The sequence below is a fragment of the Crinia signifera genome, unplaced genomic scaffold (genome assembly GCF_055691185.1).
Source record: "Crinia signifera unplaced genomic scaffold, ASM5569118v1 HAP2_SCAFFOLD_114, whole genome shotgun sequence".
NCBI lineage: Eukaryota > Metazoa > Chordata > Amphibia > Anura > Myobatrachidae > Crinia > Crinia signifera.
The window spans coordinates 75885-98857 of record NW_028142008.1 but is presented as its reverse complement, the minus strand read 5'-3'; the positions used below and the strand labels follow the sequence as shown (position 1 = coordinate 98857).

The 22973-nt window shown below is 51.5% G+C and overlaps 1 protein-coding gene across 1 annotated transcript in view; it reads left to right on the top strand.

The window, feature by feature from the left end:
* Positions 1–1557: 1557 nt before the first annotated feature.
* Positions 1558–22973, top strand: part of LOC146052739 (uncharacterized) — a 40072-nt gene continuing 18656 nt past the window's right edge. Inside the window, exons 1-2 of the mRNA XM_083167936.1 lie at positions 1558–1677; positions 8436–8558. The gene's annotated coding sequence lies outside the window, so the exon portion shown is untranslated. The remainder of the gene's footprint in view (positions 1678–8435; positions 8559–22973) is intronic.

Sequence of the window (22973 nt, the reverse complement as noted above, 5' to 3'; positions counted from 1 at the left end):
GAAAGCTGGTATGCCCCCACAGTGCTAGAAAGCTGGTATGCCCCCACAGTGCCAGAAAGCTGGTATGTCCCCACCGTGCCAGAAAGCTGGTATGTCCCCACCGTGCCAGAAAGCTGGTATGTCCCCACAGTGCCAGAAAGCTAGTCTGCCCCCACAGTGCCAGAAAGCTGCTATGCCCCCACAGAGCCAGAAAGCTGGTATGTCCCCACAGTGCCAGAAACTGCTATGCCCCCACAGTGGCAGGAAGCTGGTATGTCCCCACAGTGCCAGAAAGCTGGTATGTCCCCACAGTGCAAGAAACTGCTATGCTAGCACAGTGCCAGAAAGCTGGTATGTCCCCACAGTGCTAGTTTCCCAGCAGCACTCACTGTTGCTGCTGCTGCCAGATGGGGAGAGGACAGTCCTTCGTCCCCCTGCAGTGCTATTGTGTCACCGAGGGGCGGAGAGCACAGCACGCCACGCGTCTCTCCTTCCCCCCTCACTTCCCTGTGACTGGGCCGTCTGCCAATCAAAGCTCGTGGGCCAGTTCTTGATGGACTGCCGGCCTGCGAGCTCTGATTGGTAAACGGCCCAGTCACAGGGATGCACAGTAAGGGTTAGGAGAGACATGCGATACACTCTCCTTCCCTCAGAGGGAGAAGGCAAGCGGCGGCAGGTAATGGAGGGAGTGCAGAGTTATTGCGCCACCCGGTTCGCTTCCTTAAGCTGCCAAGTAGCCTGCAAGCGACGGGTTGGCGACCACTGCCATAAACTCAACTGAATAGTGAGCGGCGGTTCCTAGAGCGAGAAGGTTCTTCACTGTCACTGACAGGACTGTCGCTCCAGGTGCCGCCGCTCACTCTTCAGTTCTTCAGAGCATGCACGCATACCGGCGAAAACAGGGCGTGGCCTCACAGCAGCACTGTAAATACAGGCCACGCCCCTTTTCAGCTAGGCCACAGTCCCAAATTTGTGCACACTGTCCCTCTCATACCTCCCAACTGTCCCACTTATCGCAGGAACGTCCCGATATTTTGGGACATTCCCCCACCACAGGCAGTGTCCCAGTGTTTATGTGACATGAGCTGCAGCAATTGCTGGACCGGGGGCAGGGTGCCTGGGGATGTGACCACGCCCACTTTACACAAGGCCACACCCACTTTACCCATGGCCACGAGGGTATGAGGTATTCCTTTATTATTAAGTATATAGTGGGTGAAAATAAATATATTAACCTGCGGACAATGGATTAATCTGTAAAACGAATGAAATAAATGCATATAACTAAGACCTAGCGATATATTATGTAATGTGCGTATATTAAAGTGTATTTGTAGTACATAAGGAGTTAACTATTAAGCCGCAAACTGTCATTACCGTCCGTAGTATGAGACTGAACTGTGGGCAAAAAAATATATAACCAGGTTGGATTTGCCCTTAGTTAAAATGGCCACCGTAGCATCGCCGTATACACACCTCTCTAGGAATAGGAAGGGGGTGGGGACTGACACAAACAGGGACGCACCCGGCCTGACCCGGAAGTGGAGGACCAGCAAATAGTGCACACACTGACCCGGAAGTAGGGGGTGTAAGTCGGAGACAGAAGCAGCACTGACTCCTCCTGTACTTACACACTGGTACCAGCAGCTGGGAGACCCGGATTACTGTGGTCCTGAGGGGTCTGTAATACCCAGCAAGGTATGTGATCAGTCTGACCATGCCGAGTATTGTGTTATATATGTCTGTTCTACTAACAGCGGGCAGTGCTGGGGATAACAGCACTAACCACACTGACTGCTCTCTATAAGGGAACCAGTATATATATATATATATATATATATATATATATATATATATATACATACAGCATTGCACTAACCACACTGACTGCCCTCCATATGGGAACCAGTGTGTGTGTGTGCAACTGCATACCTCCCAACTTCTGTCCGGAGGAAATAGGGACACTCGCGCGGCGTCCGAAAAGGGGGTGGGGCGTATGCAAATGAGGGCGCGGCTTATGCTAATTAGCCGCGACCTCATTTTCATACGAGAATAGACGCTGTGCGCACAGCGTCTATTCTACTAGATTGGGGGGTCTCCCAACTGCCACCCCCCGCAGCGGGACAATGCCTGCCGCGGGTGGGACAGCGGGACAGGACCAGAAAATCGGGACTGTCCCTCTAAAATCGTGACAGTTGGGAGGTATGGTGTGTGTGTGTGTGTGTATGTATATATATATATATATATATATATATATATATATATATATAACACTGCACTAACCACACTGACTGCCCTCTATAAGGGAACCAGTATATATATGTGTGTGTATGTATGTGTGTGTATATATATATATATCAGGGCTCGACAAATTTATTTAAAATCTAGGAGCCAAAATGAAAATTTAGGAGCCAGATAATTTAATTAGAGGGACAGTGAGCTGCAAAGGCGTGCACACAAAATGTGCACGTGCCATAATGCCCATTACACATTCTATTAAACACTGGACTGCCAATTACATATAATACCACACGCAGTCATGGTTGGTTATTACATATTATCCCACATAAGTGGAGCTTACCCTACATGCTCATTGATATGGAGTTTGATTCTTGATGCCAGGGGTTGCATGCTGGAAGCCATGCAGCCCCACTCATCCAGCAGCAAGAAGCAAAGAAAGACCTGCATGCCGATGGGGGACTTTTGGCAGTGGGTGGAGACCCTGCATGAGAAGCAGGTGGTCACTGGGCTGACAGGAGGGGGAGGCAGGGGTCAGGCACCGCGCTGCCGCTGCTCTCACAAGAGGGGGAGAAGGGGGTCAGGAATTGCGGGCTTCTGGTTTGACAGGAGGGGGAGACTCTGACCGTCCGCACAGGGTCAGTGCAGCAAGCATGCTGTATTTTGAAATGCCGGCATTAGCTCTGTGAAGGCGCCCGTCTCTCCTGGCTGTGTCCGTAATGCGGTGCGCCCAGCCTCCCCGGATCTCCCGTCTCCTGCACGCAGCTGTGACAAGCGTGCCTTGGCTTCCTGACGCTCTGCCACCGCGTCAGCAGCGCTGCTGTAGTTGGCTGCTGTGGAAGCAATATGTGCTCAGGATCCAGGGAGACTGGGCGCACCGCATTACGGACACAGCCCCGGCTTCTGGACAGCGTCCACCGGCTCCGTGAGCGCTGCCGCTAAATGTGGGTCGGGTAAATGGTAGCAGTGGGGTTCTCAGTGCACCAGGACCCCAGAGCGGGACTTTAGAGGCAGGAGCTCAGGGGAAACACAACTTCTCTGCATAGTATATTAAGCCATGCCCCTGCCTGCTCGTGTTTTGAAATAGTCGCGGTGGACCCGCTCTCACACAGCCGGGGTGGGTTGTCCACCACTCTGCCCGGCTGTTACCATGAGCACACCCGGCAACGACAAGATTCTTCTTCCTCCCCTCAAAAATCAGGTCGCCAGGACGCAGAATCTGGTCGCCATGGCGACCTGGCCCCCGGGGTTTGTCGAGCCCTGATATATATATATATATATATATATATATATATATATCATTGCACTAACCACACTGACTGCTCTCTATATGGGAACCAGTATATATTTATATATATATATATATATATATATATATATATACACACATAGCATTGCACTAACCACACTGACTGCTCTCTCTATGGGAACCAGTATGTATATATATATATATATATATATATATATATATATATATATATATATATATATATATACATACCCTCCAACTGTACGATTCTGCCAGTACAGTACCGCTTTTTAGCGGTCTGTACCGGCAAAAATCTAAGTGTACCGATGTACCGAATTTGCATGCGCTGTTGAAAATGAAAATACAACCTCAAAGGGTTGAAATGTGTTGGAGGAGCACAGCAAGCCAAGTCTCCTCGGCAATACGAATTGAGTGTGCGCACGTAGCTCCAGGGGCAGGACGACGCCGGGTGACGTCATAGGTAAGCTGCGCCCCACCAGGAAGCTGCCGCTGAGACTGAGCTCTGTGGGGACGGACGCTGCCTGCAGTGCACGCAGGAGGCAGACGCAGCACAGACAATGCCGGGGGGAGGGTTCGGATTTGTACCGATTTTTGCCCTACAGATGTTGGATGGTATGTGTATATATATATATGTATATATATATATGTATATATATATATATATATATATATATAGCATTGTACTAACCACACTGACTGCTCTCTGTAAGGGAACCAGTATATGTATATAATCAAAAAGTATTTTCAAAAAACTTGCAAACAACTTTAGAGACGATCTGACTATTCTCTTTGATGTAGGCAACAGAAAAAATGGGAAAACTAGTAGGACTGGAAACAATGTGGACCAATCCTGTCCAGAAATATTAGTCCAACAATGGATTCCATGGTAAAAAACCAAGCTGTGTGCGGTCAGGTCAAAAAGTCACGTATTATTCAAATAGTAATAGTGATGGGTGTCCAATCAGATAATCTGACCTGTGGTAGATGAGAGAACCATAAACCTGTAGAGATAAGATCGCACTCCATCCAGCAAAAACATCTCCTAGGGTGTGTCGTCCAGAACCACAGTCCAAGTATATAGAAAAAAAGGACACACTCTCCAGTGTTTTAAATGCAATTTAAAATTAGCTGTGTATTAAAAAAAATGTACAAAAAGGATAAATATCAAGGTACTCAACGTTTCCGTCCACTTGGGACCTTCATCAGGAGGTAAGCAACTGATACAGCAATCCAACAGAGCCCCCTTTGTCTATGTATCAGATACAAAGACAAAGGGGGGTTATTCATTCCCAGATTCCGACTGTTGGGACGTCCCGACAGTGAGATTCCCGTCCGTTTCCGACTGCTTCTGATAGAACATCCAAAGTCGGTGTTCAATGTACGGAGTGTTGGAAAGTCCGTAAATTGTGTGACACGGCTGCGGATTGGCAGAGGATGGCCGTGTATTCCGCAATGTACCGAGTGTTGGAAAGTCTGTACATTGTGTGACACTGCTGCGGATTGGCAGAGAATGGCCGTGTATTCCGCAATGTACCGAGTGTTGGAAAGTCTGTATATTGTGTGACACGGCTGCGGATTGGCAGAGGATGGCCGTGTATTCCACAATGTACCGAGTGTTGGAAAGTCTGTAAATTGTGTGACACTGCTGCGGATTGGCAGAGAATGGCCGTGTATTCAGCAATGTACCGAGTGTTGGAAAGTCTGTAAATTGTGTGACACGGCTGCGGATTGGCAGAGAATGGCCGTGTATTCAGCAATGTACCGAGTGTTGGAAAGTCTGTAAATTGTGTGACACGGCTGCGGATTGGCAGAGAATGGCCGTTCATTCCGCAATGTACAGAGTGTTGGAAAGTCTGTAAATTGTGTGACACGGCTGCGGATTGGCAGAGAATGGCCGTGTATTCCACAATGTACCGAGTGTTGGAAAGTCTGTATATTGTGTGACACGGCTGCGGATTGGCAGAGAATGGCCGTGTATTCCACAATGTACCGAGTGTTGGAAAGTCTGTATATTGTGTGACACGGCTGCGGATTGGCAGAGAATGGCCGTGTATTCCGCAATGTACCGAGTGTTGGAAAGTCTGTATATTGTGTGACACGGCTGCGGATTGGCAGAGAATGGCCGTGTATTCCACAATGTACCGAGTGTTGGAAAGTCTGTATATTGTGTGACACGGCTGCGGATTGGCAGAGAATGGCCGTGTATTCCGCAATGTACGAGTGTTGGAAAGTCTGTATATTGTGTGACACGGCTGCGGATTGGCAGAGAATGGCCGTGTATTCCGCAATGTACCGAGTGTTGGAAAGTCTGTATATTGTGTGACACGGCTGCGGATTGGCAGAGGATGGCCGTGTATTCCACAATGTGCGGCAGTATCCCACAAAACAGATCCGAGTAAAAAAAGTTGGATCTCACAGGCTTCAGTGCCGGCATTGAATAAATATTTATATATATTTAATAATATATTTCCACAGTCACCTTACCTTACATCAGGGATATACTGAGTTTGAGTCTACACCGTAAGGTAACATTTATGTCTCTGTGTCTGATGACGGTTGGAATAAAGGGAAACGTTATATGAGGTGACGGACTATCTGACTTATAGCGTGTACACATGGTAAGATTTGGCTTCTGATGTTCCCGAAATAGTGAACATCGTCTCATGGCAACCAGCATAAAACTCCCCCTCCCCTGTGGAAACCAGCATAATATGCCCCCCCCCAGCATGGGGATGCGGTCATTCGTCAGAATGCATTTAGGTCTACAGTCATTAGGTCGACCCCACTAGGTCGACTGGCAGGAAGGTCGACCTGACTTAAGGTCGACATGGGCCAAGGTCGACATGACTTAAGGTCGAATTTGCATAATGGTCGACATGAGGAAGGTCGACTGGTCATAAGGTCGACATGGGTTTTTCACTGTTTTTTGAGCCGACATGTGCCGACAGGCGGTATTTCATGCCCTACCATCCACTAGGGCGTGGTGGGAGAATAAAATAGTGTGCCGAGCGCAGCGAGGCACCGTGCCCGAAGCATAGCGAGCGATGCGAGGGTCCGATTCTCATTGCCAACTGTGTCCATGTCGACTGTGTCGACATTCGGATAAAAAAACAGTGAAAAACCCATGTCGACCTTATGACCAGTCGACCTTCCTCATGTCGACCTTTATGCAAATTCGACCTTAAGTCATGTCGACCTTGGACCATGTTGACCTTAAGTCAGGTCGACCTTCCTGCCAGTCGACCTAGTGGGGTCGACCTAATGACTGTAGACCTAGAATCATTCTGACGAATGATCCCAACCCCCAGCATGTAACTCCTGCAAGGAGCATATAACCCCTAGCAACAAGAATGTAGGTGCTATTATATATACTGGGCATATCGGTGTGTGCTATAATATATACTGGCCATTACAGTGTGTACTATAATGTGTACTGGGCATAACGGTGTGTACTGGGCATAAGTGTGTGCTGGAATGTGTACTGGGCATAACGGTGTGTGCTGGAATGTGTACTGGGCATAACGGTGTGTACTGGGCATGACGGTGTGTGCTGGAATGTTTACTGGGCATAACGGTGTGTGCTGAAATGTGTACTGGGCATGACGGTGTGTGCTGGAATGTGTACTGGGCATAAGTGTGTGCTGGAATGTGTACTGGGCATAACGGTGTGTGCTGGAATGTGTACTGGGCATGACGGTGTGTGCTGGAATGTGTACTGGGCATAACGGTGTGTGCTGGAATGTGTACTGGGCATAACGGTGTGTACTGGGCATAAGTGTGTGCTGGAATGTGTACTGGGCATAACGGTGTGTGCTGGAATGTGTACTGGGCATAAGTGTGTGCTGGAATGTGTACTGGGCATAACGGTGTGTGCTGGAATGTGTACTGGGCATAACGGTGTGTGCTGGAATGTGTACTGGGCATAACGGTGTGTGCTGGAATGTGTACTGGGCATAACGGTGTGTGCTGGAATGTGTACTGGGCATAACGGTGTGTGCTGGAATGTGTACTGGGCATAAGTGTGTGCTGGAATGTGTACTGGGCATAACGGTGTGTGCTGGAATGTGTACTGGGCATAACGGTGTGTGCTGGAATGTGTACTGGGCATAATGGTGTGTGCTGGAATGTGTACTGGGCATAACGGTGTGTGCTGGAATGTGTACTGGGCATGACGGTGTGTGCTGGAATGTGTACTGGGCATAACGGTGTGTGCTGGAATGTGTACTGGGCATAACGGTGTGTGCTGGAATGTGTACTGGGCATAACGGTGTGTGCTGGAATGTGTACTGGGCATAACGGTGTGTGCTGGAATGTGAATTGGTACTACTATGTGAACACACCACTCCCCCCCCCACAAAAAAAAAATGCCCTAAATTCGCCCTTCGGCACGCACTGTTCAGGTTTGTATAGTTTCTAGTATATGGAGTGGGCCAATTGGTACCTCCCCCCCCCCCCCCCCCCAACCCACATGTGCCGTGCTGGGGAAAAGGGTAGAGGAGGCTTTATTCCGTTGGGACCCAGAAAACGTCGGGTAGGGCCCCAATTTTTAGAAGTAAAGACCCACTTTTTTGGGTGGTTTTCGCGAACACTGCTTAAAGTGTGTACACATGGTAAGATTTGGCATCTGATGTTCCCGAAATAGGAAGCCATATCGCAATCAAATCGCATGCTTTTTTAGGGCTTGCGAGCTTGATGCGCTGCCGATGCGTGCTCCCGTGTGAGAGCAAATCGGCAGCCAGATAGAGAGGGCAGGCAACACTATATAGTCTAAATTGTGCCCCTCTGGCATGCTGTGAGATGCGAGTCCCATCGCAGTCGCATCGGGACTCGCATCTCACAGCAGGATCTGCTGTGTGTACACACCTTCAGTGAGACCAGTCTGTGAGTGCCACCAATTTACACCAGTATATGGGAGTTATTCCTATAACCATTGTCTCCTTATACTCAGGTGCAGAATCCGTATTGCCGTGACTTGTGTATGATCTCTGTAACTGGAGGCAGAAATATAACCGGATCCTCCTCTCCGGTGTATGTGGGAAACTGCGGCCGGCCAGTGATATGGGAGAGTAAGGTGACTATAACATTATCTTATCATATTGGGGACTGATCACTACAGCAGGGAATGTGTTATACACTATGTCCAGTATCAATCAGCTGCTGTAATTGTCTGCAGCTAGCGGATTTGCCGGGGGCTATCCAATTATCCTGGACTAGTGTCCTGCCGCTGCTTCGCACAGGTACATGTGTTATAATAACGCTCCCCTGCCCAGACCCCTTCCCCTCACCAGCTGCTCTCTGTCCCAACTACTACTACTGCTTCCGCTGACACCTGAGCGCCCAGACAGCCACAGCCACCCCTTCCCCTCACCAGCTGCTCTCTGTCCCAACTACTACTGCTTCCGCTGACACCTGAGCACCCAGACAGCCACAACCACCCCTCCCCTCACCAGCTGCTCTCCGTCCAAACTACTACTACTGCTTCCGCTGACACCTGACCACCCAGACAGCCACAGCCACCCCTTCCCCTCACCAGCTGCTCTCCGTCCCAACTACTACTACTGCTTCCACTGACACCTGAGCGCCCAGACAGCCACAGCCACCCCTTCCCCTCACCAGCTGCTCTCTGTCCCAACTACTACTGCTTCCGCTGACACCTGAGCACCCAGACAGCCACAGCCACCCCTCCCCCTCACCAGCTGCTCTCCGTCCCAACTACTACTACTGCTTCCGCTGACACCTGAGCACCCAGACAGCCACAGCCACCCCTTCCCCTCACCAGCTGCTCTCCGTCCCAACTACTACTACTGCTTCCACTGACACCTGAGCGCCCAGACAGCCACAGCCACCCCTTCCCCTCACCAGCTGCTCTCTGTCCCAACTACTACTGCTTCCGCTGACACCTGAGCACCCAGACAGCCACAGCCACCCCTCCCCCTCACCAGCTGCTCTCCGTCCCAACTACTACTACTGCTTCCGCTGACACCTGAGCACCCAGACAGCCACAGCCAGAGCGCCCAGACAGCCACAGCCACCCCGTCCCCTCACCAGCTGCTCTCCGTCCCAACTACTGCTTCCGCTGACACCTGAGCACCCAGACAGCCAGTGGCAGCCACAGCGCCCAGACAGCCACAGCCAGAGCGCCCAGACAGCCACAGCCACCCCGTCCCCTCACCAGCTGCTCTCCGTCCCAACTACTACTACTGCTTCCGCTGACACCTGAGCGCCCAGACAGCCACAGCCACCCCTTCCCCTCACCAGCTACTCTCTGTCCCAACTACTACTGCTTCCGCTGACACCTGAGCACCCAGACAGCCACAGCCACCCCTCCCCCTCACCAGCTGCTCTCCATCCCAACTACTACTACTGCTTCCGCTGACACCTGAGCACCCAGACAGCCAGTGGCAGCCACAGCCAGAGCGCCCAGACAGCCACAGCCACCCCGTCCCCTCACCAGCTGCTCTCCTTCCCAACTACTACTACTGCTTCCGCTGACACCTGAGCACCCAGACAGCCACAGCCACCACTCCCCCTCACCAGCTGCTCTCTGTCCCAACTACTACTGCTTCCGCTGACACCTGAGCACCCAGACAGCCACAGCCACCCCTCCCCATCACCAGCTGCTCTCTGTCCCAACTACTACTACTGCTTCCGCTGACACCTGAGCACCCAGACAGCCACCCCTCCCCCTCACCAGCTGCTCTGTCCCAACTACTACTGCTTCCGCTGACACCTGAGCACCCAGACAGCCACAGCCACCCCTTGCCCTCACCAGCTGCTCTCCATCCCAACTACTACTGCTTCCGCTGACACCTGAGCACCCAGACAGCCACAGCCACCCCTTCCCCTCACCAGCTGCTCTCCGTCCCAACTACTACTACTGCTTCCGCTGACACCTGAGCACCCAGACAGCCACAGCCACCCCTTCCCCTCACCAGCTGCTCTCCGTCCCAACTACTACTACTGCTTCCGCTGACACCTGAGCACCCAGACAGCCACAGCCACCCCTTCCCCTCACCAGCTGCTCTCTGTCCCAACTACTACTGCTTCCGCTGACACCTGAGCACCCAGACAGCCAGTGGCAGCCACAGCGCCCAGACAGCCACAGCGCCCAGACAGCCACAGCCAGAGCGCCCAGACAGCCACAGCCACCCCGTCCCCTCACCAGCTGCTCTCCGTCCCAACTACTACTACTGCTTCCGCTGACACCTGAGCGCCCAGACAGCCACAGCCACCCCGTCCCCTCACCAGCTGCTCTCCGTCTCAACTACTACTACTGCTTCCGCTGACACCTGAGCGCCCAGACAGCCACAGCCACCCCTTCCCCTCACCAGCTGCTCTCCGTCCCAACTACTACTACTGCTTCCGCTGACACCTGAGCGCCCAGACAGCCACAGCCACCCCTTCCCCTCACCAGCTGCTCTCCGTCCCAACTACTACTGCTTCCGCTGACACCTGAGCACCTAGAAAGCCACAGCCACCCCGTCCCCTCACCAGCTGCTCTCTGTCCCAATTACTACTACTGCTTCCGCTGACACCTGAGCGCCCAGACAGCCACAGCCACCCCTTCCCCTAACCAGCTGCTCTCCGTCCCAACTACTACTACTGCTTCCGCTGACACCTGAGCGCCCAGACAGCCACAGCCACCCCTTCCCCTCACCAGCTGCTCTCCGTCCCAACTACTACTGCTTCCGCTGACACCTGAGCACCTAGACAGCCACAGCCACCCCGTCCCCTCACCAGCTGCTCTCTGTCCCAATTACTACTACTGCTTCCGCTGACACCTGAGCGCCCAGACAGCCACAGCCACCCCTTCCCCTCACCAGCTGCTCTCCGTCCCAACTACTACTACTGCTTCCGCTGACACCTGAGCGCCCAGACAGCCAGTGGCAGCCACCCCTTCCCCTCACCAGCTGCTCTCCGTCCCAACTACTACTACTGCTTCCGCTGACACCTGAGCACCCAGACAGCCACCCCTTCCCCTCACCAGCTGCTCTCTGTCCCAACTACTACTGCTTCCGCTGACACCTGAGCACCCAGACAGCCACAGCCACCCCTTCCCCTCACCAGCTGCTCTCTGTCCCAACTACTACTACTGCTTCCGCTGACACCTGAGTGCCCAGACAGCCAGTGGCAGCCACCCCTTCCCCTCACCAGCTGCTCTCCGTCCCAACTACTACTACTGCTTCCGCTGACACCTGAGCACCCAGACAGCCACCCCTTCCCCTCACCAGCTGCTCTCCGTCCCAACTACTACTACTGCTTCCGCTGACACCTGAGTGCCCAGACAGCCAGTGGCAGCCACAGCCACCCCTTCCCCTCACCAGCTGCTCTCTGTCCCAACTACTACTACTGCTTCCGCTGACACCTGAGCGCCCAGACAGCCACAGTCACCCCTTCCCCTCACCAGCTGCTCTCCGTCCCAACTACTACTACTGCTTCCGCTGACACCTGAGTGCCCAGACAGCCAGTGGCAGCCACAGCCACCCCTTCCCCTCACCAGCTGCTCTCTGTCCCAACTACTACTACTGCTTCCGCTGACACCTGAGCGCCCAGACAGCCACAGTCACCCCTTCCCCTCACCAGCTGCTCTCCGTCCCAACTGCTACTACTGCTTCCGCTGACACCTGAGCGCCCAGACAGCCACAGTCAACTCTTCCCCTCACCAGCTGCTCTCCGTCCCAACTACTACTACTGCTTCCACTGACACCTGAGCGCCCACACAGCCACAGCCACCCCTTCCCCTCACCAGCTGCTCTCCGTCCCAACTACTACTACTGCTTCCGCTGACACCTGAGCGCCCAGACAGCCACAGTCACCCCTTCCCCTCACCAGCTGCTCTCCGTCCCAACTGCTACTACTGCTTCCGCTGACACCTGAGCGCCCAGACAGCCACAGCCACCCCTTCCCCTCACCAGCTGCTCTCCGTCCCAACTGCTACTACTGCTTCCGCTGACACCTGAGCGCCCAGACAGCCACAGCCACCCCTTCCCCTCACCAGCTGCTCTCCGTCCCAACTACTACTACTGCTTCCGCTGACACCTGAGCGCCCAGACAGCCACAGCCACCCTTTCCCCTCACCAGCTGCTCTCCGTCCCAACTACTACTACTGCTTCCGCTGACACCTGAGCACCCAGACAGCCAGTGACAGCCACCCCTTCCCCTCACCAGCTGCTCTCCGTCCCAACTACTACTACTGCTTCCGCTGACACCTGAGTGCCCAGACAGCCAGTGGCAGCCACAGCCACCCCTTCCCCTCACCAGCTGCTCTCCGTCCCAACTACTGCTTCCGCTGACACCTGAGCGCCCAGACAGCCACAGTCACCCCTTCCCCTCACCAGCTGCTCTCCGTCCCAACTTCTACTACTGCTTCCGCTGACACCTGAGCACCCAGACAGCCACAGCGCCCAGACAGCCACAGCCACCCCTTCCCCTCACCAGCTGCTCTCAGTCCCAACTACTACTACTGCTTCCGCTGACACCTGAGCACCCAGACAGCCACCCCTTCCCCTCACCAGCTGCTCTCCGTCCCAACTACTACTACTGCTTCCGCTGACACCTGAGCGCCCAGACAGCCACAGCCACCCCTTCCCCTCACCAGCTGCTCTCCGTCCCAACTACTACTGCTTCCGCTGACACCTGAGCACCTAGACAGCCACAGCCACCCCGTCCCCTCACCAGCTGCTCTCTGTCCCAATTACTACTACTGCTTCCGCTGACACCTGAGCGCCCAGACAGCCACAGCCACCCCTTCCCCTAACCAGCTGCTCTCCGTCCCAACTACTACTACTGCTTCCGCTGACACCTGAGCGCCCAGACAGCCACAGCCACCCCTTCCCCTCACCAGCTGCTCTCCGTCCCAACTACTACTGCTTCCGCTGACACCTGAGCACCTAGACAGCCACAGCCACCCCGTCCCCTCACCAGCTGCTCTCTGTCCCAATTACTACTACTGCTTCCGCTGACACCTGAGCGCCCAGACAGCCACAGCCACCCCTTCCCCTCACCAGCTGCTCTCCGTCCCAACTACTACTACTGCTTCCGCTGACACCTGAGCGCCCAGACAGCCAGTGGCAGCCACCCCTTCCCCTCACCAGCTGCTCTCCGTCCCAACTACTACTACTGCTTCCGCTGACACCTGAGCACCCAGACAGCCACCCCTTCCCCTCACCAGCTGCTCTCTGTCCCAACTACTACTGCTTCCGCTGACACCTGAGCACCCAGACAGCCACAGCCACCCCTTCCCCTCACCAGCTGCTCTCTGTCCCAACTACTACTACTGCTTCCGCTGACACCTGAGTGCCCAGACAGCCAGTGGCAGCCACCCCTTCCCCTCACCAGCTGCTCTCCGTCCCAACTACTACTACTGCTTCCGCTGACACCTGAGCACCCAGACAGCCACCCCTTCCCCTCACCAGCTGCTCTCCGTCCCAACTACTACTACTGCTTCCGCTGACACCTGAGCGCCCAGACAGCCACAGCCACCCCTTCCCCTCACCAGCTGCTCTCCGTCTCAACTACTACTACTGCTTCCGCTGACACCTGAGCACCCAGACAGCCAGTGACAGCCACCCCTTCCCCTCACCAGCTGCTCTCCGTCCCAACTACTACTACTGCTTCCGCTGACACCTGAGTGCCCAGACAGCCAGTGGCAGCCACAGCCACCCCTTCCCCTCACCAGCTGCTCTCTGTCCCAACTACTACTACTGCTTCCGCTGACACCTGAGCGCCCAGACAGCCACAGTCACCCCTTCCCCTCACCAGCTGCTCTCCGTCCCAACTGCTACTACTGCTTCCGCTGACACCTGAGCGCCCAGACAGCCACAGCCACCCCTTCCCCTCACCAGCTGCTCTCCGTCCCAACTACTACTACTGCTTCCACTGACACCTGAGCGCCCACACAGCCACAGCCACCCCTTCCCCTCACCAGCTGCTCTCCGTCCCAACTACTACTACTGCTTCCGCTGACACCTGAGCGCCCAGACAGCCACAGTCACCCCTTCCCCTCACCAGCTGCTCTCCGTCCCAACTGCTACTACTGCTTCCGCTGACACCTGAGCGCCCAGACAGCCACAGCCACCCCTTCCCCTCACCAGCTGCTCTCCGTCCCAACTGCTACTACTGCTTCCGCTGACACCTGAGCGCCCAGACAGCCACAGCCACCCCTTCCCCTCACCAGCTGCTCTCCGTCCCAACTACTACTACTGCTTCCGCTGACACCTGAGCGCCCAGACAGCCACAGCCACCCTTTCCCCTCACCAGCTGCTCTCCGTCCCAACTACTACTACTGCTTCCGCTGACACCTGAGCACCCAGACAGCCAGTGACAGCCACCCCTTCCCCTCACCAGCTGCTCTCCGTCCCAACTACTACTACTGCTTCCGCTGACACCTGAGTGCCCAGACAGCCAGTGGCAGCCACAGCCACCCCTTCCCCTCACCAGCTGCTCTCCGTCCCAACTACTGCTTCCGCTGACACCTGAGCGCCCAGACAGCCACAGTCACCCCTTCCCCTCACCAGCTGCTCTCCGTCCCAACTTCTACTACTGCTTCCGCTGACACCTGAGCGCCCAGACAGCCACAGCCACCCCTTCCCCTCACCAGCTGCTCTCCGTCCCAACTACTACTGCTTCCGCTGACACCTGAGCACCTAGAAAGCCACAGCCACCCCGTCCCCTCACCAGCTGCTCTCAGTCCCAACTACTACTACTGCTTCCGCTGACACCTGAGTGCCCAGACAGCCAGTGGCAGCCACCCCTTCCCCTCACCAGCTGCTCTCCGTCCCAACTACTACTACTGCTTCCGCTGACACCTGAGCACCCAGACAGCCACCCCTTCCCCTCACCAGCTGCTCTCCGTCCCAACTACTACTACTGCTTCCGCTGACACCTGAGCGCCCAGACAGCCACAGCCACCCCTTCCCCTCACCAGCTGCTCTCCGTCTCAACTACTACTACTGCTTCCGCTGACACCTGAGCACCCAGACAGCCAGTGACAGCCACCCCTTCCCCTCACCAGCTGCTCTCCGTCCCAACTACTACTACTGCTTCCGCTGACACCTGAGTGCCCAGACAGCCAGTGGCAGCCACAGCCACCCCTTCCCCTCACCAGCTGCTCTCCGTCCCAACTACTACTACTGCTTCCGCTGACACCTGAGCGCCCAGACAGCCACAGCCACCCCTTCCCCTCACCAGCTGCTCTCCGTCCCAACTGCTACTACTGCTTCCGCTGACACCTGAGCGCCCAGACAGCCACAGCCACCCCTTCCCCTCACCAGCTGCTCTCCGTCCCAACTACTACTACTGCTTCCGCTGACACCTGAGCACCCAGACAGCCAGTGACAGCCACCCCTTCCCCTCACCAGCTGCTCTCCGTCCCAACTACTACTACTACTGCTTCCGCTGACACCTGAGGGCCCAGACAGCCAGTGGCCCCACAGCCACCCCTTCCCCTCACCAGCTGCTCTCCGTCCCAACTACTACTACTGCTTCCGCTGACACCTGAGCGCCCAGACAGCCACAGTCACCCCTTCCCCTCACCAGCTGCTCTCCGTCCCAACTGCTACTACTGCTTCCGCTGACACCTGAGCACCCAGACAGCCACAGCGCCCAGACAGCCACAGCCACCCCTTCCCCTCACCAGCTGCTCTCAGTCCCAACTACTACTACTGCTTCCGCTGACACCTGAGCGCCCAGACAGCCACAGCCACCCCTTCCCCTCACCAGCTGCTCTCCGTCCCAACTACTACTACTGCTTCCGCTGACACCTGAGCGCCCACACAGCCACAGCCACCCCTTCCCCTCACCAGCTGCTCTCCGTCCCAACTACTACTACTGCTTCCGCTGACACCTGAGCGCCCAGACAGCCACAGCCACCCCTTCCCCTCACCAGCTGCTCTCCGTCCCTACTACTACTGCTTCCGCTGACACCTGAGCGCCCAGACAGCCACAGCCACCCCTTCCCCTCACCAGCTGCTCTCCGTCACAATTACTACTACTGCTTCCGCTGACACCTGAGCGCCCAGACAGCCACAGCCAGAGACACCACCACGTGCCAAGTGACCCACGCAGCCCAATCAGCTGTGCAGTCCCAGAATGCTGCCCATTAATGGGCTTGCTGGGACTCTTAGTTCCACAGCAAAACCAATAGTTAAATAAAGGCACACTGACAAGAAAAGTAAAACTTTATATCACACAGAGCCCATTCATACATACTTACCTATCTTGATTGAGGATCGGTCCCATTGTCCACTAGAATTCCGGTATTGGTACCTGTGGATACGAATCATCCTTACATCTCCTAGGTGTGGATCGGTCCTCTTCGTTCCATGAAGGCATCTACTTACTTAGCAAAATAAACAAACGCCGGTACCCGAGCCAGCACGGACACGGAGGAGACGCAGGATGACTATATTTACATCCTGCGGCTCCTCCCCCGAATAGCGCTATTGGCCACCTAGCGGCCAATCAGGAGCACTAACGTGTATATAAAGGGGTATCTAGGTGTCGGCTACATCATAGTATCTTACATATTACTCTGTGCATCAGGTCAGTGTATATAAAGGGGTATCTAGGTGACAGCACCATCATAGTATCTTACATATTACTATGTGCAGCAGGTTAGTGTATATAAAGTGGTATCTAGGTGACATCTCCATCATAGTATCTTACATATTACTCTGTGCAGCAGGTTAGTGTATATAAAGGGGTATCTGGGTGACAGCTCCATCATAGTATCTTACATATTACTCTGTGCAGCAGGTTAGTGTATATAAAGGGGTATCTAGGTGACAGCTACATCATAGTATCTTACATATTACTCTGTGCATCAGGTTAGTGTATATAAAGGGGTATCTAGGTGACAGCTCTATCATAGTATCTTACATATTACTCTGTGCAGCAGGTTAGTGTATATAAAGGGGTATTTAGGTGACAGCTCCATCATAGTATATTACATATTACTCTGGGCAGCAGGTTAGTGTATATAAAGGGGTATCTAGGTGACAGCGCCATCATAGTATCTTACATATTACTCTGTGCAGCAGGTTACTGTATATAAAGTGGTATCTAGGTGACGGCTCCATCACAATATCTTACATATTACTCTGTGCAGCAGGTTAGTGTATATAAAGGGGTATCTAGGTGACAGCGCCATCATAGTATCTTACATATTACTCTGTGCAGCAGGTTAGTGTATATAAAGGGGTATATAGGTGACCGCACCATCATAGTATATTACATATTACTCTGTGCAGCAGGTTAGTGTATATAAAGGGGTATCTAGGAGACAGCTCCATCATAGTATCTTACATATTACTCTGTGCATCAGGTTAGTGTATATAAAGGGGTATCTAGGTGACGGCTCCATCATAGTATCTTACATATTACTCTGTGCAGCAGGTTAGTGTATATAAAGGGGTATCTAGGAGACAGCTCCATCATAGTATCTTACATATTACTCTGTGCATCAGGTTAGTGTATATAAAGGGGTATCTAGGAGACAGCTCCATCATAGTATCTTACATATTACTCTGTGCAGCAGGTTAGTGTATATAAAGGGGTATCTAGGTGACAACTCCATCATAGTATCCTACATATTACTCTGTGCATCAGGTTAGTGTATATAAAGGGGTATCTAGGTGACAGCTCCATCATAGTATCTTACATATTACTCTGTGCATCAGGTTAGTGTATATAAAGGGGTATCTAGGTGACTGCTCCATCATAGTATCTTACATATTACTCTGTGCAGCAGGTTACTGTATATAAAGGGGTATCTAGGTGACCGCTCCATCATAGTATCTTACATATTACTCTGTGCATCAGGTTAGTGTATATAAAGGGGTATCTAGGTGTCAGCTCCATCATAGTATCATACATATTACTCTGTGCAACAGGTTAGTGTATATAAAGTGGTATCTAGGAGACGGCTCCATCATAGTATCTTACATATTACTCTGTGCAGCAGGTTAGTGTATATAAAGGGATATCTAGGTGACGGCTCCATAATAGTATCTTACATATTACTCTGTGCAGCAGGTTAGTGTATATAAAGGGGTATCTAGGTGACAGCACCATCATAGTATCTTACATATTACTCTGTGCAGCAGGTTAGTGTATATAAAGGGGTATCTAGGAGACGGTTCCATCATAGTATCTTACATATTACTCTGTGCGGCAGGTTAGTGTATATAAAGGGGTATCTAGGTGACCTATCCATCATAGTATCTGACATATTACTCTGTGCTGCAGGTTAGTGTATATAAAGGGGTATCTAGGTGACCTATCCATCATAGTATCTGACATATTACTCTGTGCATCAGGTTAGTGTATATAAAGGGGTATCTAGGTGACAGCTCCATCATAGTATCTTACATATTACTCTGTGCTGCAGGTTAGTGTATATAAAGGGGTATCTAGGAGACGGCTCCATCATAGTATGTTACATATTACTCTGTGCAGCAGGTTAGTGTATATAAAGGGGTATCTAGGTGATAGCTCCATCATAGTATCCTATATATTACTCTGTGCATCAGGTTAGTGTATATAAAGGGGTATCTAGGTGACGGCTCCATAATAGTATCTTACATATTACTCTGTGCAGCAGGTTAGTGTATATAAAGGGGTATCTAGGTGACATCTCCATCATAGTATCTTACATATTACCCTGTGCAGCAGGTTAGTGTATATAAAGGGGTATCTAGGTGACGGCTCCATCATAGTATCTTACATATTGCTCTGTGCAGCAGGTTAGTGTATATAAAGGGGTATCTAGGTGACAGATCCATCATAGTATCTTACATATTACTCTGTGCAGCAGGTTAGTGTATATAAAGGGGTATCTAGGTGACAGCTCCATCATAGTATCATACATATTACTCTGTGCTGCATGTTGGTGTATATAAAGGGGTATCTAGGTGATGGCTCCATCATAGTATCTTACATATTACTCTGTGCAGCAGGTTAGTGTATATAAAGGGGTATCTAGGTGATGGCTCCATCATAGTATCTTACATATTACTGTGCAGCAGGTTAGTGTATATAAAGGGATATCTAGGTGATGGCTCCATCATAGTATCTTACATATTACTGTGCAGCAGGTTAGTGTATATAAAGGGGGTATCTAGGTGACAGCTACATCATAGTATCTTACATATTACTCTGTGCAGCAGGTTAGTGTATATAAAGGGGTATATAGGTGACAGCTCCATCATAGTATCTTACATATTACTCTGTGCAGCAGGTTAGTGTATATAAAGGGGTATCTAGGTGACGGCTCCATCATAGTATCTTACATATTACTCTGTGCATCAGGTTAGTGTATATAAAGGGGTATCTAGGTGACGGCTCCATCATAGTATCTTGCATATTATTCTGTGCAGCAGGTTAGTGTATAGAAAGGGGTATCTAGGTGACAGCTCCATACTAGTATCTTACATATTACTCTGTGTATCAGGTTAGTGTATATAAAGGGGTATCTAGGTGACAGCTCCATCATAGTATCTTACATATTACTCTGTGCAGCAGGTTAGTGTATATAAAGGGGTATCTAGGTGACAGCTCCATCATAGTATCTTACATATTACTCTGTGCATCAGGTTAGTGTATATAAAGGGGTATCTAGGTGACAGCTCCATCATAGTATCTTACATATTACTCTGTGCATCAGGTTAGTGTATATAAAGGGATATCTAGGTGTCAGCTCCATCATAGTATCCTACATATTACTCTGTGTAGCAGGTTAGTGTATATAAAGGGATATCTAGGTGTCAGCGTCATCATAGTATCTTACACATTACTCTGTGCAGCAGGTTAGTTCCTTATATTGGCCCTTGATATACTTGTACATGTTGAGCATGTCCCCCCTTAAACATCTCTTTTCCTTTGTAAATAGTCCCAAATTGCTTAACCCCTTCCTGACAGAGCCAGTTTTTGCGTTCCTGACAGAGCCCTTTTTTTCAAATCTGACATGTATCACTTAAGTGGGGATAACTTTTTTTTGCTTTTACTTATCCCAGTGATTTTGAGATTGTTTTCTCGTGACACATTGTACTTCAAATTAGTGGTAAATTTGGGTCGATACAGTCTGTGTTTTTTTGTGAAAAATACCAAAATGTCGTAAAAAAATGGAAAATTTAGCAATTATCAAAATGTTAAATTTTCTGCTTGTGAGACAAATCATACCACTCAAAATAGTTAATAACTAACATAGACCATATGTCTACTTTATTTTTCCATCATTATTTCATCCTCCTTTTAATTTTTTTGGACACTAGGAGGCTTACAATATGAATAGCAAATTCTCAAATTTTCAAGAAAATTTCAAACACTGATTTTTTTAGGGACCAGTTCAGTTCTGATGTGACTTTGAGGGACTTGTATGTGAGACACCCCCATAAATGATGCCATTTCAAAAACTGCACCCCTCACAGTATTCAAAACAGCATTTTGGAAGTTTGTTAACCCTTTAGGTGTTTCACAGGAATTAAAACAAAGTGTAGGTGAAATTTCAAAATTTCATTTTCTCTTTCGTCCAGTCCGGTGACACAGCTAACCTTGGGATGTAGAGGGGTCCGCCAGGAGCCAGGCACCTATGCTTCAATCTTTGGGAGCAGGCTCCTCCCTTCTGCATCCCATCATGCTTCAGTTTCGTTTAGGTGCCCACAGGAGTGGGTGCAATGCTGAGTGGCTGCGCTGCAGCCACACTTTTTTCTTTGTTTTTTTAGTTAGACTAGGCTTTTATTATTTTATTAACATTAGCTTAGATGCAGGTTTGCCAGCATGTGACTTCTGTTGAAGTCAGTACATGCTGAGAGCGCAACAGGACGCTGACAGAAGCGCGTCCTGTCAGTGTCCTGTGTGCAGAGATGTACATTCACACAGAATGTGCACTCTGCACAGCGCTGAGCTCCGCTCATACGGAGACTTGTCCTGGGCCACGGGGGACCCCATCCAGCGCCTTGTTAGAAGGGGATCTTGGGGAAGGGTCCTCCAGCGATGGCGGCCGCCATCTTTACCGGTTTGGAAGCTGAAATCCCCCAGGGGAGTTGAAGCTTCTCACAGGACGCCCAGCGTTTCTGGGCAACTCTAAGTGGTCCCTGGTGGGGGAGTTACTGGAGTAGAGAGAGACACGGTGGGAGCGCCTGTGTGTGAGATTGGCGCCAAAAGCGGCAGCTTCCCTCACTGTAAGGAAGACTTGGTCTCTTCCTCTAATTCCTGGCGCCATTATGCTGTGCTTGCTGCGGAGCTGAAAAAGACAGAGCCTGCTCAGAAGTCTCTCTGGATAACGCTTCCCCCGCTGAATCGCTGGCAACAAGAACACAGATAAGTACACTTGGTGCATTACTCTGTGACTTTGCCTGAACGTTGAGCAGTGTTTAATATTCTATTATTAACATGGCGGACGAGTGCAGTTCTGTTGCTGGGGAGGAAGCGCTTGAGAGGTTTTATCATTGCGAGAAATGTAATGTTAATTTATCTGCTGAACAGTTGGACCAGGGGGAATTGTGCCCTTCCTGTGAAGCTGTACCCTGTGGGTCACGCACCCTAAGTCCCGGAGGAGCTGAGCCAGCCTGGGCTGTGGCTTTGGGACAGTCTGTTAAGGCTTTAACAGAGGTTTTAAATAAGCAAAAGGGATCTTTAGTTGGATCACCAGGCCCTATTCCCTCATCTCAGGGATCTCTTCCCCTCTCATAGGGAGACCCTATTTTGCTGCAGGCTGTGCAGGACACGGCACAAGGTGTACATAAAATGTCTTCTCTTTTAGAGCAATTCACAAAGGTATCTGATGAAGTTATGCTCAGACAGGGGTCTCCTAGGGTACCTCCAGTGGCTACTGACGATGATGATGGAGTGGATGAGGATGATTTATGTTGGTCACAGGGGGAGGAAGCAGATTCCTCAGTCTCTGGTATTGAAGATCTCATTTTGGCTGTTAAACAGGCTTTGGATATACCTGTGGAGGAAAGACTGCTACACAGTGTGTGTTTAAAAGGAGTCGTAAGGAACCTGTTTCCTTTCCTTCAGATAAAGGCATGCTTGCTTTATTAGGCAAGGCTCCGGAGAAGAGATGGTTAATGGCTAAAAGATATGCTAACATGTACCCCATGCCTGAGGATCACGTTAATGTATGGGAGAAAGTCCCGTTGGTGGATTCCTCTGTTGCCAGATTGTCTAAGGCCACGGCGTTACCAGTGCAGGGTAGCGCAGCCTTTAAAGATCCAGTTGACAAAAAAGTTGAAGGCTGTCTGAAGGCAGTTTTTGAAGGAGTAGGTTTCACTATGAGGCCCATCATTGCTTCGGCTTGGGTGGCAAAAGCCATGATCAAGTGGGCAGAGACATGGGGGAATCATCTCCAGCATGATGCAGAGGCTTTTTCTATGGCTGAAAAGGTAAAGTGTGCTGCAGAATACATATGTGAGGCTAGCGAGGAGGGCGCCAAGATGGCGTCTAAAGTATCAGTCACGTCTGTGACTGCTAGGAGAGCTCTTTG